General features: G+C 35.4%; 1 protein-coding gene across 1 annotated transcript in view; it reads left to right on the top strand.

The window, feature by feature from the left end:
- SEMA3A (semaphorin 3A) overlaps positions 1 to 16575 on the top strand; it is a 255164-nt gene that overhangs the window by 80367 nt on the left and 158222 nt on the right. The gene's annotated exons all lie outside the window — the stretch shown is intronic.

Below are 16575 nucleotides of genomic sequence, written 5' to 3'. Positions count from 1 at the left end.
ATTTGAAAGTTTATTGGTATGGCAGTATTAGTCATACAAATCTTAAGTCATATAATTGATATAACCTGGTAAAATGCACATGCTTTTGTTTTTCCTCTACATTCTGCATCAAATCAGTTCAGGCATTGTGGATTTTTCTTTTTCTTTTTTAACACTTAATTAAAGGAGAACAAAGCAATTTTCATGTATTTTAGTTTAAGGAAAAATGTATTTTTTCCTTTAGCTCTTAACCAATCACTACAGTATATTTAAATAATGAAATATATTTCATACTATTTTTCTCATAACCTATCTCATTACTTTAGTATTGTTTTTAATTGACCTATTATTAAAAATACATTTTGGACATTTGGAATGAATTTTATTAAAATTAATTTCACTTCTCAGGTGACCTCATTTATGTACCTCAGTTACATAACTATTTAAATAAGATACATGGCATTTATCATTTTGGGACTTTAATATGCAGGTGCATTCTTTTTTCATTTCTGTCTTAAGTATCATTTTAGAAAATAGCAAATAGTTGACTTATTGGTATTGTAGCATTTCTTCCTTGATAAGCATAAAAAAATAGCATCAGTATCTTTACCAAAATTTTCTCAGCCACTTACATTGTTTTTTCTTTTTAAAAAAAATTTCATTCAGGGCCATAGCTGTGCAGTGATACACAGACAGTTTGAAGGAAATTCTAGGCTCTATCTTGAGTAAATAATAGTCAGCTATGACTGACGGACAATAATTCCTTTTAAAGACCTCTTGTAATTCTGAAACCACATGAAGGAGGCTTGAGTGATTTTTGCAGCCATTAGGATTCCAAGATACAATTGTAACCAAAATAGGAATTGACCTGAACATTTATACAAAGATAAACTAACCACCTTCTTGAGTGCTCTCCATGGTTTCTTGAACCTAAGTTTACCCTTTTCCCACTGGTTTTAGTATTTTCTCTAAAAGTCCTCCGGAAATAAAGCTGCTTTAAACAAACCATCCTGGAGGAAATGCTATCTTCTTAGTATTAGATTCAGATGCAAGACTACAGTAGGAAAAGCAAGACAAAGATACTGGTTAATTTTATGTATTTTGAAAGGAGGTCATTCTTAAGTCTGTTTAAGGTGGTTTACATGGCACAACCAGCTAGGAAATCAGGATATGCCACTTGATTAAACCTACATGGTTCCTGTGTCAGTGAGTGTAGCACTGTATAGAAAGTTGAAACCTTTCTCCATTCTCCTGGGAAACTGGAAAGATACAAACCATTGTTTCTCACAGCTCAATTTTGCAATGCAATGTATATATTAAGTCAGTAGTTGCGATTTGAGCAGCTAATTCACAAAAAATGAACTTTGTGCTAAGAGGGAATCTCTAGTCTAAGACAGTTACAGTCTCTCTCTTTCTCCATGTATACATAGATAGACAGAGAAGGAAGAAATATAAACGTGCCGTAAGCTGCTGATAATTGCATTTCTAACAATAACATTAATTTAAATATATTTTTTCCAGAAGTGAATATGCAGTATATATATACTACTATACCTTCTTTTCTTGGTGTTGTCAGTTATAAATATTTACACTGTTATTGTATATCTGCACTAGAGGAGTGAAATGTTCATGAACCTTTTCTATTATTGTCACTTGAGAGCTGTAATTTAAAAAAAATACATATATGTAATATTACTGTACAGATACCCTCAATAAGGACGTAAATGCAATCCAGATATCTCTATTCGCACTTCTATTAGCCGCCTTTACTATTATTTTAGATATTTTCCTGGTGCTTAAAATCCACTTTGTATTCACAATAACATTTCTATTGAGGGATTAACTTCCTTGACCCTGTTTTGCAAATGAAAAAGGAATACATGCTAAGCTGGAAAAAGAATCTGTTTCGAATCAATAGCTCTCTGAATCTTCTTTGTTTATCCTACTAAACATCTCTCTTTGTACTAAGCTTCAGTAAAACCAAATGGCAACCTTATGACTATTGGAAATATTTTGAACATCATTGGAAACCAAAATTTCAGCCATCTGAGATGAACAAAAAAATAACAGATTCTCCTAACATCACTGTTTTTGGATACATTTCAAAGTTCAGTATCATGCACCTGAATTTGGGGAAATTTTTGAAACTCTTGAGAGACTTATTTTTCTATTCTTGTCCTTAGTGGTTATTCATTTTTAACATATGCTATATTATAGCTTGTCTATCAAATTTATCATGACTCAAATTGCAGGACCTCAACAACACTTTTTGCCAAGTGCATGCAACTGAGAATTTGAAGCTACACATTCATCTTAAGTTTTGTACAATCTAAATGCGAGTTAGTCCTTGAATTTCGCTTACTTTTTCCAAGGTCAAAGCTGACATCAACTTCATTTTTAAAATTTTATTTTAGGGACTTCAAGGTATGTTAAAACGTTAAATGAATAGTTAGAATTACCTTCTAATTCTGTAAAAATCATAATGTTTCACTAAGTCTCAAAACCCTGATGTATAATTGGAGATCATTTTTTGTGGATCTCTCACACTTCTGAACATAGAAAGAATGAAAGAATTCTTAAGCAAAAGGCTAGTTTTCATATAACCTTGAAGTAGAGATATTGTATCTCTTAGAGCAAAGGGCAGTTATGCTTATCTGCAAGTACAGTGAACATAACCTCTTTCTCAAAATGTAATGACCAGCATGCTTATGCCTGCTATAAAATGTTGAGCTTACCTCAACCAGGACTTCTGCTGTGATGCACCTCACTGCGTGTGCAGGCGTCACTTGGCCCTCTTCTCACTGCACAGTGGAAACTGGAGCTTGGGGAACGGACATGAGAAATGCTGACTCTGACTACTGCTATGCCTGTGAATAATAAAGTTTTTCATCTCTGATTCAGGAGCTGTATAACTTTTGTCAGCATTTGTAAAACGGCCATGGCAGCTTGTTATCTTTTCAGTAGAGTGGAATCATAGACCCTTTACTATTCTTGATATTATTGATTATAAATTTTTGTGGGCACCCTAGATGACCTCACATGAAAGACTCTGATCAGTTTATTAGTTTTAGATATGATTCCATAATGAAATTTGATGACAGATGAGGTATACAGACAACTGATTGCTTATGAAAGCAAATGAAAAACTTTTTATTAAATGCCACAGAAATAAGCATAGATTTTCATGTGCATGCATTGTGTGTACATTTATTTCTGTTTGGAGGTGAATATCAGGTAAACTGATAGTTCAAATTCTATATTCAAAGAATACTGGTAATAATGATAGCTAACATCAATTGTAGCTTACTATATATACTAGGGATTGTTCTGTATACATTTATTTTATTAACTCATTTATGTAACTCATATTTGGTTATAAGATAAACATTTCCTTTCAAAAAATGTAGTTCTGGCTTTCCTAAGTAGATACAGCACAATTCTGCCACAACTATTCACAAACAGTTGCTATATTTGCTGTTTCACTGTGACACTGGTTCATACCATCTACCTCTTTGATAAAATGTTTATAAATTTATAATTTATCATCCTTACTCTTGGAGAACTGGAATTTCATGAAAATTCTAATGAATAACCTTACATCATCTTTTTAACAAGACTGGACTCAGATTAATATTCAAAACAAATTTTATTAAGTCTACTTTTCATTTGTGCTGACTATGGTCGTAATCGTTTTTAACTCTACTTATAAGAAATGAACAATTCATTATAGCCTTCTTGCCTGCATCATGTCACCATGTGTGGAATGTCCTGAGAGTTTTAAGCAGAAAATATTATATGAAAATATTATAAGTAATAAATAGATGGTTGACTAATTTAATAATAAGATGAGTTTCCCTTCAGTTAATAAGTGCTAGGCAAGAATACACAAAAGAACTATAGAAAAAATGATCTTAAAGACCTGCATATAACCATGATGGTGTGGTCACTCACCCAGAGCCAGAAATGCTGGAGTCTTAAGTCAAGTGGGCCTGAGGAAGCATTATTGCAAATAAAGCTAGAGGAGGTAATGGAATTTCAGCTGAGCTATTTCAGATCCTAAAAGATGATGCTGTTAAAGTGCTGCACTGAGTGTGTCAGCAAATTTGGAAAACTCAGCAGTGGCCACAGGATTGACAAAGGTCAATTTTCATTCCAGTCCTAAAGAAGGGCAATGCCAAAGAATGTTCAAACTCCTGCACAATTGTGTGCATTTCACATGCTAGCCAGGTAATGCTCAAAATCCTTCAAGCTAAGCTTCAGTAATATGTGAACTAAGAACTTCCAGATGTACAAGCTGGATTTAGAAAAGGCATAGGACCAGAGATCAATATACCATCATTCATTGGATCATAGAAAAAGCAAAGGGATTCCAGGAAAACATCTGCTTCTGCTTTGTTGACTACGCTAAAGCCTTTGACTTTGTGGATCACGACAAAATGTGGAAAATTCTTAAAGAGATGTGACCACCTCTAGACCACCTTAACTGTCTGTTGAGAAATCTGTACACCAATCAAGAAACAATTAGAAATGGACATGGAACAATGGATTAGTTCCAAATTGGAAAGGAATACAACAAGGCTGTATATTGTCACCCTGCTTATTTAATTCATATGCAGTGTACATCCTGCAAAATGTCAGGCTAGATGATTCACAAGCTGGAATCAAGATTGTCAGGAAAATTATATGCAAGCGGTTCAGTTCAGATCAGCCGCTCAGTGGTGTCTGACTCTTTGCAACCCCATGGACTACAGCATGCCAGGCTTCCCTGTCCTTCACCAACTCCCAGAGCTTGCTCAAACTCATGTCCATCGAGTCAGTGATGCCATGCAACCACCTCATCCTCTGTCATCCCCTTCTCCTGCCTTAAATCTTTCCCAGAATCAGGGTCTTTTGCAATACTTTGCATCAGGTGGCCAAACTATTGGAGTTTCAGCTTCAGCATCAGTCCTTCCAATGAATATTCAGGACTGATTTCATTTAGGATGGACTGGTTGGATCTCTTTGCAGTCCAAGAGACTCTCGAGAGTCTTCTCCAACACCACAGTTCAAAAGCATGAATTCTTCAGTGCTCAGCCTTCTTTATAATCCAACTCTCATATCCATACCTGACTACTGGAAAAACCATAGCTTTGACTAGCCAGACATTTGTCGGCAAAGTAATGTCTCTGGTTTTTACTATGCCGTCTAGGTTGGTCATAGCTTTTCTTTCAAGGAGCAAGTGTCTTTTAATTTCATGGCTCCAGTAATACTACGCTAATGGCAGAGAGTAAAGAGGAACTTAAGAGCTTCTTGATGAAAGTGAAAGAGGAGAAAGCTGGCTGAAAGTGAAAAAGCTGGCCTATAAATCCACATTCGAAAAACTATGACCATAGTTCCAGTCCCATCACTTCATGGCAAGTAGAAGGGGAAAAAGTTGAATCAATGACAGATTTTATTTTCTTGGGCTCCAAAATCAGTGCAGATGATTAGTGCAGCCATGAAATTAAAAGACACTTGCTCCTTCAAGGAGAGCTATGACAAACCTAGGCAGTGTATCCAAAAGCAGAGACATCAGTTTGCTGACAAAGGTCAATATAGTTAAATCTATGTTTTTTTCTGGTAGTCATGTGCAGATGTGAGTTGGACCATAAAGAAGGCTGAGCACTGAAGAAGTGATGCTTTCAAACTGTGGTACTGGAGAATATTCTTGAGAATCTCTTGGACTGGGAGGAGATCAAACCAGTCAATCCTAAAGAAAAAAACAACTCTGAATTTTCATTGATTCAGCTTACTGGAAATGACCCTGATACTTGGAAGTATTGAAGGCAGGAAGAGATGGGGATGACAGAGGATGAGATGGCTGGATGGCATTACTGACTCAATGGAGATGAGTTAGAGTCAACTCCGGGACATAGTGGAGGATAATACGTAGCCTGGCTTGCTACAGTCCCTGGGGTTTCAGGGAGTTGGACATGACTTAGCGACTGAACTACGGTAACAACAGACATCGTACTATGTACTTTGCACAGATATGTTATTAATAGCATTTTGACTTGGGGAAACTGAAGCTCAGAAATCCCAAATAACTCTCTTATAATCACACAGAGAATATGATGCTTTATTAATTCTAACCCGTCTGATAAAGCATCAGATGAGTATAGGTAACTACTTTCATGGTGTTTCTCTTTCATCATTTTGATGTTAATTAGTTTTATTCTATATGTTTCTCTTAAATTCTTCAAGAATACCTTCAAATGTAAATACATGCTCAAGAATAAATAACCATTTTCATTAAATAATAAATATAAGCAGATTTTAAATTCTAAAGTTTAAAACATTTAATTGTATTCAGAAATAATTTCTGAAATTAATATATGTATGTACATAATATATATGCCTATATATGTATGTCCATTTATTATAAACATGGATATGTTATAAATGGATAAAGAATTATGAATGGTTAAAGAGGTTCCATTTGTTAGAATATAAATTAAGATAATATTTTATATTATTAATTATATAATAGCATTTAATATTTTGCATATTAAAGACTCCAACTGAATATTTTAACTTTTGATATTAGATAAGACAGAGGGTAGAAAAGGGGTATATATATGAATTATAAAAAAGCATTCCTTTATAGTCTGAATTTCATTTTGTATCTCCTTCCTTAAAGCTACATCTCATATGTATTAAAGAATCAAATCTCCTTTATTTGAGTGTTAAATTCATGATAAATGCATATGTGTTAGAATTAATATGCCAACTAATTGTATCTACAGTAAATCTCTTTAGATTGTAACTCTACCTGCTTGGTGTAAATCATTGACTTAATTCCTTTAAGGCATGAGCACTAAGTATACAAGAACCTTGCATAAAATTGGAAAAAACAGAATATCATTATTGAAATCAGAGTAAGGTTTTTGACTAAATATTTCTCCTGGTTTGGCAGGAAAACATAGTTGAGTCAGTTTCACATTCATTGTGTGAATTCATTTGCATATGAGATGGCAAACGGTTATGCTAAATACATATTATATAGACCACCCATAATCATATCTCCGATGAGTGGTACAAATGTAAATAATTGGATCGCTATTACAGTGTAAAATGCAATGTAAGCCATAAGTATGTATTAATCAGCTTCTCTAGTCCACATGACATTTCAAAGTGAAATTGCTCAAAACTCCTTTAAGTAGAAGAGAATCACATTGGCTGACTTTTGTTCCTGCCTTTGTCTATAATGACTATACGTATATTTTTGACCAATTTTGAAGCTTTTGAGTAATTTGAAATAAAAATATTTATGGAATCTTAGATCAGTATTTCTAGAACTTCAAAACAAAATTTTTTTCTGAAACAAAACAAAACATTAAAATGGAAAGGTCCATTGGTTTTATTATACATGATGCTTCTTAGTTAGGGAAAGTAAAAATGTCTCCCAAAATAGACAGAACAGGCTACTCACCATTTTATCAGGTGGATGCTAAAAAATTCCAAGTCACAAAGTCAGCATTCAATTGCTAATATTATAAACAGAACACAGTTAAGTCTTAGTTCTATTTGATATTCCTCTTTGAAGAAGAGGTTTCTAACATCCTTTAATGAATGCTGAGGTATTAAGAAGACATGCTTATGGATGATCTGATCACAGCTGTAATAGAATTAAAAGAAAAAAAGAAAAAGAAAATTATTGGTAGGTAAGTATGGAACATCTTAAATAGAGAAAGGGATGAGTGAGTGACAGGAACAATCTCATGGATTACTGCTTTGGCATGAAGATTCTAGTGTTCGGCCAGCTTGCCAAATAAATTGACCAGAGAAAAAGAAAGTCAACAGATTAACTTCAGGAATTAAGCTTATTAATGGATTTTCATGCAGAGATGTATCCACCCACCATGATAGGAAAGGGCTTCCTTTGCTTTCCCAGCTGCTGTGTTATACATTAAAATATTTCAACATAAATTGTTGATGGGATAGAGACTTTTTTTTGCTTTTTAAATGAATGTTCACTGACCTGAGCCAATGTTGTACTATATTCATTCATGTTGAGCTGATTTATATTTGAACCTGAATAAGTTGTTTGATTTAATCATAAACTAAATATATTTAAATGTAGATTGTTCATGTTCACAGCCTTCTCTTTTATTTAGAGTTAAATTTCACTGCTCAATCCTTTAAGAACATGTAAGGAGGTAATTGAGATTGGTGGTAAATTACATTCTTTTGTAGAAAGTGTAATTATCAGAAGTTAGTTAAAAACACCTCTATTCTGTTTTAATTTTCATGCATGGAGCAGTTGTTTTGACAGATGGATGGACTTTATTTTTGTAACCGTCCGGGAAAAGTCTGCTTAACACAGTCTAATCAGTGCTACATATTTGTAATGTTTGTTTTTGAATCACTGTGCATTTGGCTTCTATATCTTTTTCTGAGGGTAGACATTTTCTTTCTAATTTATTTTTCCAGGCTAATATCTCTGTGTGTAATTCCTCTTTACATTTGACCTTAAGACACTAGAAATTCTTAAAAAAATAAGTGTAAATGGTTTGTCACTAAGGATGATGAATCATTGCTCCTCAGGTGTGGCCTTGGGCTTTACTGGTTTATGACTGCCTTTACTTTTACCATGAGGCTAAGTTAACAATTTATAATACTCTTGTTCTGGAGTACATTTCAGTGAAATAAGAGGTCAGTATGGTTGCCTGACTCTCGGGAAGCCAGCTTGTTGCTAACTTGTCTGTGTATCAGCTTAAATTCCAAAAAGATCCAGGTTTGAAAAATGAATTCATTTTGAACTGATTACATTCTCTTTATTACGTTGTAAATCCACCAGTGCTGAGCAAAGCAGCACAGTAGTTGAATGCCAAAAAGTACATTACATTCTGAGTTTTAAGAATCGTCATGGTTCAAGAAAAGGTCAGAAACACTCTTCTTCTGTCTCCCTAGAGCAGAAATGTGTGAAGTGTGTTTCCTTTTTCTGCCACGCTTCCTTCTTTTTTAGAGGAATGTCCAGGCTGCTTCCAAATAAAATGAATATCCTGTTTTGGAACACTCAAAAGCCTTGGCAACAACAAGCAGGAGAATGAAGACAAATGAATGACAGGATTGATACTCTTTTGTGTTGGTTTTCTGTTTAAAGAAAAATCCTTACTTCACTATGTCTCTTTCAAGTTTTGGTTTCTTCTCTGTCCAGTTCTTTTAATTCACTGTTTCCTTGTATATTGTTATTGACGAGTTTTCTTACAACTAATTTAAACCAATTTTGAAAGTATTTCATTCAATTTCTTTGTTTCCGTTCAAGTGTCTTAACACACTATATAAATCCAAGAAATTTCTCTCCATTCTATTTGCATTAACCTTCACATCAAAATAATATTGAGTTAGCCCCCAGGCATGGTACAATACAGCCTTCTGCCAACTGGGAGAGTTCACTGGGTAAATCATTCAGGCCTCAGGCCAATAGGGTGGGTCTAGCTGCTTTGTAGTACAGATAAAATCCATTATCAGCATCCTCAGTAGAACCCTTTGCCAGGTTTCACAGCTTCAGTCCTGTGATTTTTTTCTAGCAGCTCTGTAGAAGAATAGTTGTCATATTATAGTGGTGCTTCTTTGACAGTTAATAGAGAACAACAACCATAACAACAACAACAAAATTGGAGGAGGAAATGCTCCAAAAGAATGCTCCAGCATTCTTGCCTGGAGAATCCCATGGACAGAGGAACTGAACTTTCAAGCTCAGTCCATAGGATTGCACAGAGTCAGACAGGACTGAAGCAACTTATCACAGTACAACACAGCACACAGAGAACAAAAAAAAAGTTAGGATATTCAGGGTAGCTCAGTTACATAGTTCTCAAGAACCTTGAGAATTTTTCAGTCAATAATTATTGCTAATCAGTTACCTAACTGATTAATAGATAAGAGCCCACAGATTCTGTGACCTTAGAATTTATAACAATTGCAAAAGTGACATAGCCTTCACTTGTATGCACAGGTATCTATACTTATAAAATTTTCCTTCCTTTCTTTATCATGGAGATCTAGGGTCTCCTCTCAAACTTCTATAATGCCCTTATGTGTCACTGCTGGGATTAAAGACTTTGATTTGTATTTAAAATTGCATGTGTATCTTTATAGGCCTGGTGGGCAAAGTAAAACCCTGTTCTTTTCTAGAATGAGTAAGACATCCATCTGGGTCTGCCACTGCTATTTATTAGAATATCCGTTTGCTTACCAATATGTGTGTACACAGCCAGTTTCTTAATTTCAACATATGGTGCTGGAAATGGTTGTTTATAATCTTGAATGCTATAATATTGAGTCCACAATCAGGGTTGGCTGTCTTTATGTAAAATCAGAGTATGTGGCCACCTACATGTTTCATAAAACATTTTCCTGAAAATAATTCATTTTCAAATGACTGCATTTTCTTAAGAGTACAAGTAAATCCTTTGGGTAAGACTCATGAATGTCTTATTTGTAAATGAGTTTATCAGATGTTTCCCTGTCCACAGCCTCTTTCCTCTAGCCAAGAATTCATGCCCTATCCTCTTTCTCAAAGAGGAGAAACTGTTATAGAATGGGGAGTTTGTGGCTAAGAGCCTTGAAAGTTGGGTTATGTCTAAGCTTATTTAAGCTTTTGTCTAAGATGTGTCATGTTCAAAGTGGTACATGGATAAGATGCATATACTCTTTAAGCTAGGAAAATTTTCTTTATAGAAACTTGCAAAATTAGTTTCAAAGTTAGTTGATTTCAGTGCTTAATTTTCTTTTTATAATGCCTTTCCAGACAAAGGAAAGACTCAGGATGTAAGTAACAAAACAGTGAGACAAATCAGATGTGTACTTTAGCTACTTTCTGAAACTGCTCAGCATTTGATAAGAAGGAGTGATGAGTCCTAACAGTCAAGTTTCATATTTTCCCTTATAGAGGTATAACTTACTTTTGGGATGATATGTTTATAGGACATCCTCGGATTTCATCCTGGATAAATCAGTGATGATGGAAAGCAAGTATTTGAATTTAAATAACAATTATTCTGCTCAGGTTTAGTCTGCTCTTTATTTTATGGAGGCATTAAAGTTAAAACCAAAATCATCAGTTACAAACACAGAATATAAATGTCACTTGGGAATGTACTTAAATTATTCTAACATCTCAGTTATAAATTCCAACTAACTACATAAGTCCAAACACATTCTGAGCTTTCACTTGAAGAGTCACATGTTATAGAGAATGATCTAAGGGAGTGTTACGAAGTTACAGGTGTCAGGACCAACCCAATTCTCTGTTACATTTGCCAAGGGCTTGCACTATAGTCTGCATTTGATCTTTATTGGCACTTTTAGTTATATATTTGGTTTTTATTTCCACATTTATGGGCAAAAACACAAAACTATGTGTATAAAAAAGTCTATGGTCAATAACATAAAGTTTCAGTGCAGTTATTAATATTCAGTTGGATATTTAAAAACAGATAATGTATGTCCTATGACAAATTCATATTTTCTACTTATATGTATTTAATTTTAAGATTTTTATATGGTTAATAGACCATAGTTTTTATTTGAAGTTTTTTTTTTTTTTTTTTTTTTTTTACCCCATGGACTGTAGTCCATGGAATTCTCCAGGCCAGGATACTGGAGTAGGTAGCCATTCCCTTCTCCAGGGGAACTTCCCAACCCAGGGATCAAATCCACACTACACATGGATCCTAAGGGTACCATAGCATCCTTTTTTTTTTTTTTAATTAATTAATTAATTTATTTTTTGGAAGCTAATTACTTTATAATATTATATTGGTTTTGCCATACATTGACATGAATCTGCCACGGGTGTACATGTATTCCCCATCCTGAACCCCCCTCCCACCTCCCTCCCCATTCCATCCCTCTGGATCATCCCAGTGCACCAGCCCCGAGCACCCTGTATCATGTATCAAACCTGGACTGACTATCCATTTCACATATGATAATGTACATGTTTAAATGCCATTCTCCCAAACCATCCCACCCTTGCCCTCTCCCACAGAGTGCAAAAGACTCTTCTATACATCTGTGTCTCTTTTGCTATCTTGCATACAGGGTTATCATTACCATCTTTCTAAATTGCATATATATGCATTAGTATACTGTATTGGTGTTTTTCTTTCTGGCTTACTTCACTCTGCATAATAGGCTCCAGTTTCATCCACCTCATTAGAACTGATTCAAATGTATTCTTTTTAATGGCTGAGTAATACTCCATTGTGTATATGCACCACAGCTTTCTTATCCATTCATCTGCTGACGGATGTCTAGGTTGCTTCCATGTCCTGGCTATTATAAACAGTGCTGCGATGAACATTGGGGTACATGTGTCTCTTTCAATTCTGGTTTCCTCTGTGTGTATGCCCAGCAGTGGGATTGCTGGGTCGTATGGCAGTTCTATTTCCAGTTTTTTAAGGAATCTCCACATTATTCTCCATAGTGGCTGTACTAGTTTGCATTCCCACCAACAGTGTAAGAGGGTTCCCTTTTCTCCACACCCTCTCCAGCATTTATTGCTTGTAGACTTCTGGATTGCAGCCATTCTGACTGGCGTGAAATGGTACCTCATTGTGGTTTTGATTTGCATTTCTCTAATAATGAGTGATGTTAACCATCTTTTCATATGTTTGTTAGCCATCTGTATGTCTTCTTTGGAGAAATGTCTGTTTAGTTCTTTGGCCCATTTTTTGATTGGGTTGTTCATTTTCCTGGAATTGAGCTGTAGGAGTTGCTTGTATATTTTTGAGATTAATTCTTTGTCAGTTGCTTTGTTTGCTATTGTTTTCTCCCATTCTGAAGGCTCTCTTTTCACCTTGCTTATAGTTTCCTTTGTTATGCAGAAGCTTTTAATTTTAATTAGGTCTCATTTGTTTGTTTTTGCTTTTATTTCCAATGTTCTGGGAGGTGGGTCATAGAGGATCTTGCTGTGATTTATGTCGGAGAGTGTTTTACCTATGTCTTCCTCTAGGAGTTTTATAGTTTCTGGTCTTACGTTTAGATCTTTAATCAATTTTGAGTTTATTTTTGTGTGTGATATTAGAAAGTGTTCTAGTTTAATTTTTTTACAAGTGGTTGACCAGTTTTCCCAGCACCACTTGTTAAAGAGATTGTCCTTTCTCCATTGTATATTCTTGCCTTATTTGTTGAAGATAAGGTGACCATAGGTGTGTGGATTTATCTCTGGGCCTTCTATTTCATTCCATTGATCTATATTTCTGTCTTTGTGCCAGTACCATACTGTCTTGATGACTGTGGCTTTGTAGTAGAGCCTGAAGTCAGGCAGGTTGATTCCTCCAGTTCCATTCTTCTTTCTCAAGATTGCTTTGGCTATTCGAGGTTTTTTGTATTTCCATACAAATTGTGAAATTATTTGATCTAGTTCTGTGAAAAATATCCTTGGTAGCTTGATAGGGATTGCACTGAATCTATAGATTGCTTTGGGTAGTATACTCATTTTCACTATATTGATTCTTCTGATCCATGAACACAGTATATTTCTTCGTCTATTTGTCCTCTTTGATTTCTTTCACCAGTGTTGTATAGTTTTCTGTATATAGGTCTTTTGTTTCTTTCAGTTCAGTTCAGTCACTCAGTTGTGTCCGACTCCTTGCGACCCCATAAATTGCAGCGTGCCAGGCCTCCCTGTGCCTCACCAACCCCCAGAGTTCACTCAAACTCATGTCCATCGAGTTGGTGATGCCGTCCAGCCATCTCATCCTCTGTCGTCCCCTTCTCCTCCTGCCCCAATCCCTCCCAGCATTAGAGTCTTTTCCAATGAGTCAACTCTTCACATGAGGTGGCCAAAAGATTGGAGTTTCAGCTTTAGCATCAGTCCTTCCAAAGAACACGCAGGACTGATCTCTTTTAGAATGGACTGGTTGGATCTCCTTGTAGTCCAAGGGACTCTCAAGAGTCTTCTCCAACAACACCACAGTTCAAAAGCATCAGTTCTTTGGCGCTCAGCTTTCTCCATAGTCCAACTTTAACATCCGTACATGACCACTGGAAAAACCATAGCCTTAACTAGACGGACCTTTTTTGGCAAAGTAATGTCTCTGCTTTTCAATATGCGATCTAGGTTGGTCATAACTTTCCTTCCAAGGAATAAGCATCTTTTAATTTCATGGCTGCAGTCACCATCTGCAGTGACTTTGGAGCCCAAAAAGATAAAGTATGACACTGTTTCCCCATCTATTTCCCATGAAGTGATGGGACCAGATGCCATGATCTTATTTTTCTGAATGTTGAGCTTTAAGCCAACTTTTTCACTCTCCTCTCTCACTTTCATCAAAGGCTTTTTAGTTCCTCTTCACTTTCTGCCATAAGAGTGGTGTCATCTGAATTTCTGAGGTTATTGACATTTCTCCCAGCAATCTTGATTCCAGCTTGTGCTTCTTCCAGCCCAGCGTTTCTCATGATGTACTCTGCATATAAGTTAAATAAACAGGGTGACAATATATAGCCTTGACGTACTCCTTTTCCTATTTGGAACCAGTCTGTTGTTCCATGTCCAGTTCTAACTGTTGCTTCCTGACCTGCATACAGATTTCTCAAGAGGCAGGTCAGGTAGTCTGGTATTCCCATCTCTTTCAGAATTTTCCACAGTTTATTGTGATCCACACAGTCAAAGGCTTTGGCATAGTCAATAAAGCAGAAATAGATGTTTTTCTGGAACTCTCTTGCTTTTTCCATGATCCAGTGGATGTTGGCAATTTGACCTCTGCTTCCACTGCCTTTCTAAAACCAGCTTGAATATCTGGAAGTTCACGATTCACATAGTGCTGAAGTGTGGCTTGGAGAATTTTGAGCATTACTTTACTAGCATGTGAGATGAGTGCAATTGTGCAGTAGTTTGAGCATTCTTTGGCATTGCCTTTCTTTGGGATTGGAATGATAACTGACTTTTTCCAGTGCTGTGGCCACTGCTGAGTTTTCCAAATATGCTGGCATATTGAGTGCAGCACTTTCACAGCATAATCGTTGTTTCTTTAGGTAGATATATTCCTCAGTATTTTATTCTTTTCATTGCAATGGTAAATGGAATTGTTTCCTTAATTTCTCTTTCTGTTTTGTCATTGTTAGTGTATAGGAATGTAAGGGACTTCTGTGAGTTGATTTTATATCCTGCAACTTTACTATATTCATTAATTAACTCTAGTAATTTTCTGGTGGAGTCTTTAGGGTTTTCTATGTAGAGGACCATGTCATCTGCAAACAGTGAGAGTTTTACTTCTTCTTTTCCAATCTGAATTCCTTTTATTTCTTTTTATTCTCTGATTGTTGTGGCCAAAACTTCCAAAACTGTATTAAATAGTAGTGGTGAGAATTTTATGTTATGAAACCATAAAATGTCAGTGCAATTATTAATATTCAGTTGGGTATTTAAAAATAATGTATGTCCCATGACAAATTCATATTTTCTACTTATATGTATTTAATTTTAAGATTTTATATGGTTAATAGACCATAGCATTTATTTGAAGATTTTTAAAAATAAATTTATTTATTTTCAGTTGGAGGATAATTGCTTTACAATATTGTGCTATTTCTGCCATATATCAACACGAATCAGCCATAGGTATATTTATGTCCCCTACCTCTTGAGTTTACCTCCCACCTCCCACCCCATCCCACCCCTCTAGGTTGTCACAGAGCACCAAGTTTGAATTTCTCTTTTCACTGTTTTCTTTTTATAGTATTGATAGCAACTCATTTATTTAAAAATATTTTGCGAAAAGTATATCTTTTCAACTCAGGGTTAATTTGGCAATAAAATTATCCAGTTTATACTTCATCTGATTTTTTTTCCCCTGAATCTTCCCCTTAACAGGAACAGAAGGCTAAGATTCCTATTTGTTTGTAGAAACACATTTTCTTTCATAGGGTCTACAGATAGAATATATGGAAAAATATAAATAGCTCTATCATACTTATTAGGTGACATTTGGATAATGAAATGGAAGGAATGTCTAAACTTCTATACATAATAAGATATGACTATAATCCCCTCTTATAAAGTAGCTGTTCTTTACCTGGAGGATCCATGACTCATTGGTAAGGGTATCCATGTATCGGTTTAAGATGTACATGTACTCATGAAGATATTTATTAAATATAGCCACTCTAATAAAGACCCTCAGTTTACAGACTTTCTAAACTCTAATATCTTCTCTGTCTCATCTTATACACAAACCATCTTTGAAGTTTCAGTGACTTTTTTCAAGAGGAGGTGGTTTTATCTTCTTAAGTCTGTAAAGCTCACTAGTAAGCATCAGTGTGTGTGTGTGTGTGTGTGTATGTTAGTCACTCAGTCATCTTCGACTCTTTGTCTATGGAATTCTCCAGGCAAGAATACTGGAGTGGGTTGCCATTCCCTTCTCCAGGGGATCTTCCCAACCCAGTGATCAAACCTGGGTCTCCTGCATCGCAGTTGGATTCTATACCATCTGAGCCACCAGGGCAGCCCAGTAATAAGTAGCACTGCTAAAGTTCAAAGTTAGTTGCCAATCATTATGAGTTACTGATGATGTTTCAAATTTATGTTTAGTAGAAGGTTTTATTACTTTTTATTTTTTATTTACT

This window comes from Bos mutus, chromosome 4 (assembly GCF_027580195.1).
Source record: "Bos mutus isolate GX-2022 chromosome 4, NWIPB_WYAK_1.1, whole genome shotgun sequence".
Classification (NCBI taxonomy): Eukaryota; Metazoa; Chordata; class Mammalia; order Artiodactyla; family Bovidae; genus Bos; species Bos mutus.
This window is presented reverse-complemented; position numbering and strand designations above follow the sequence as displayed.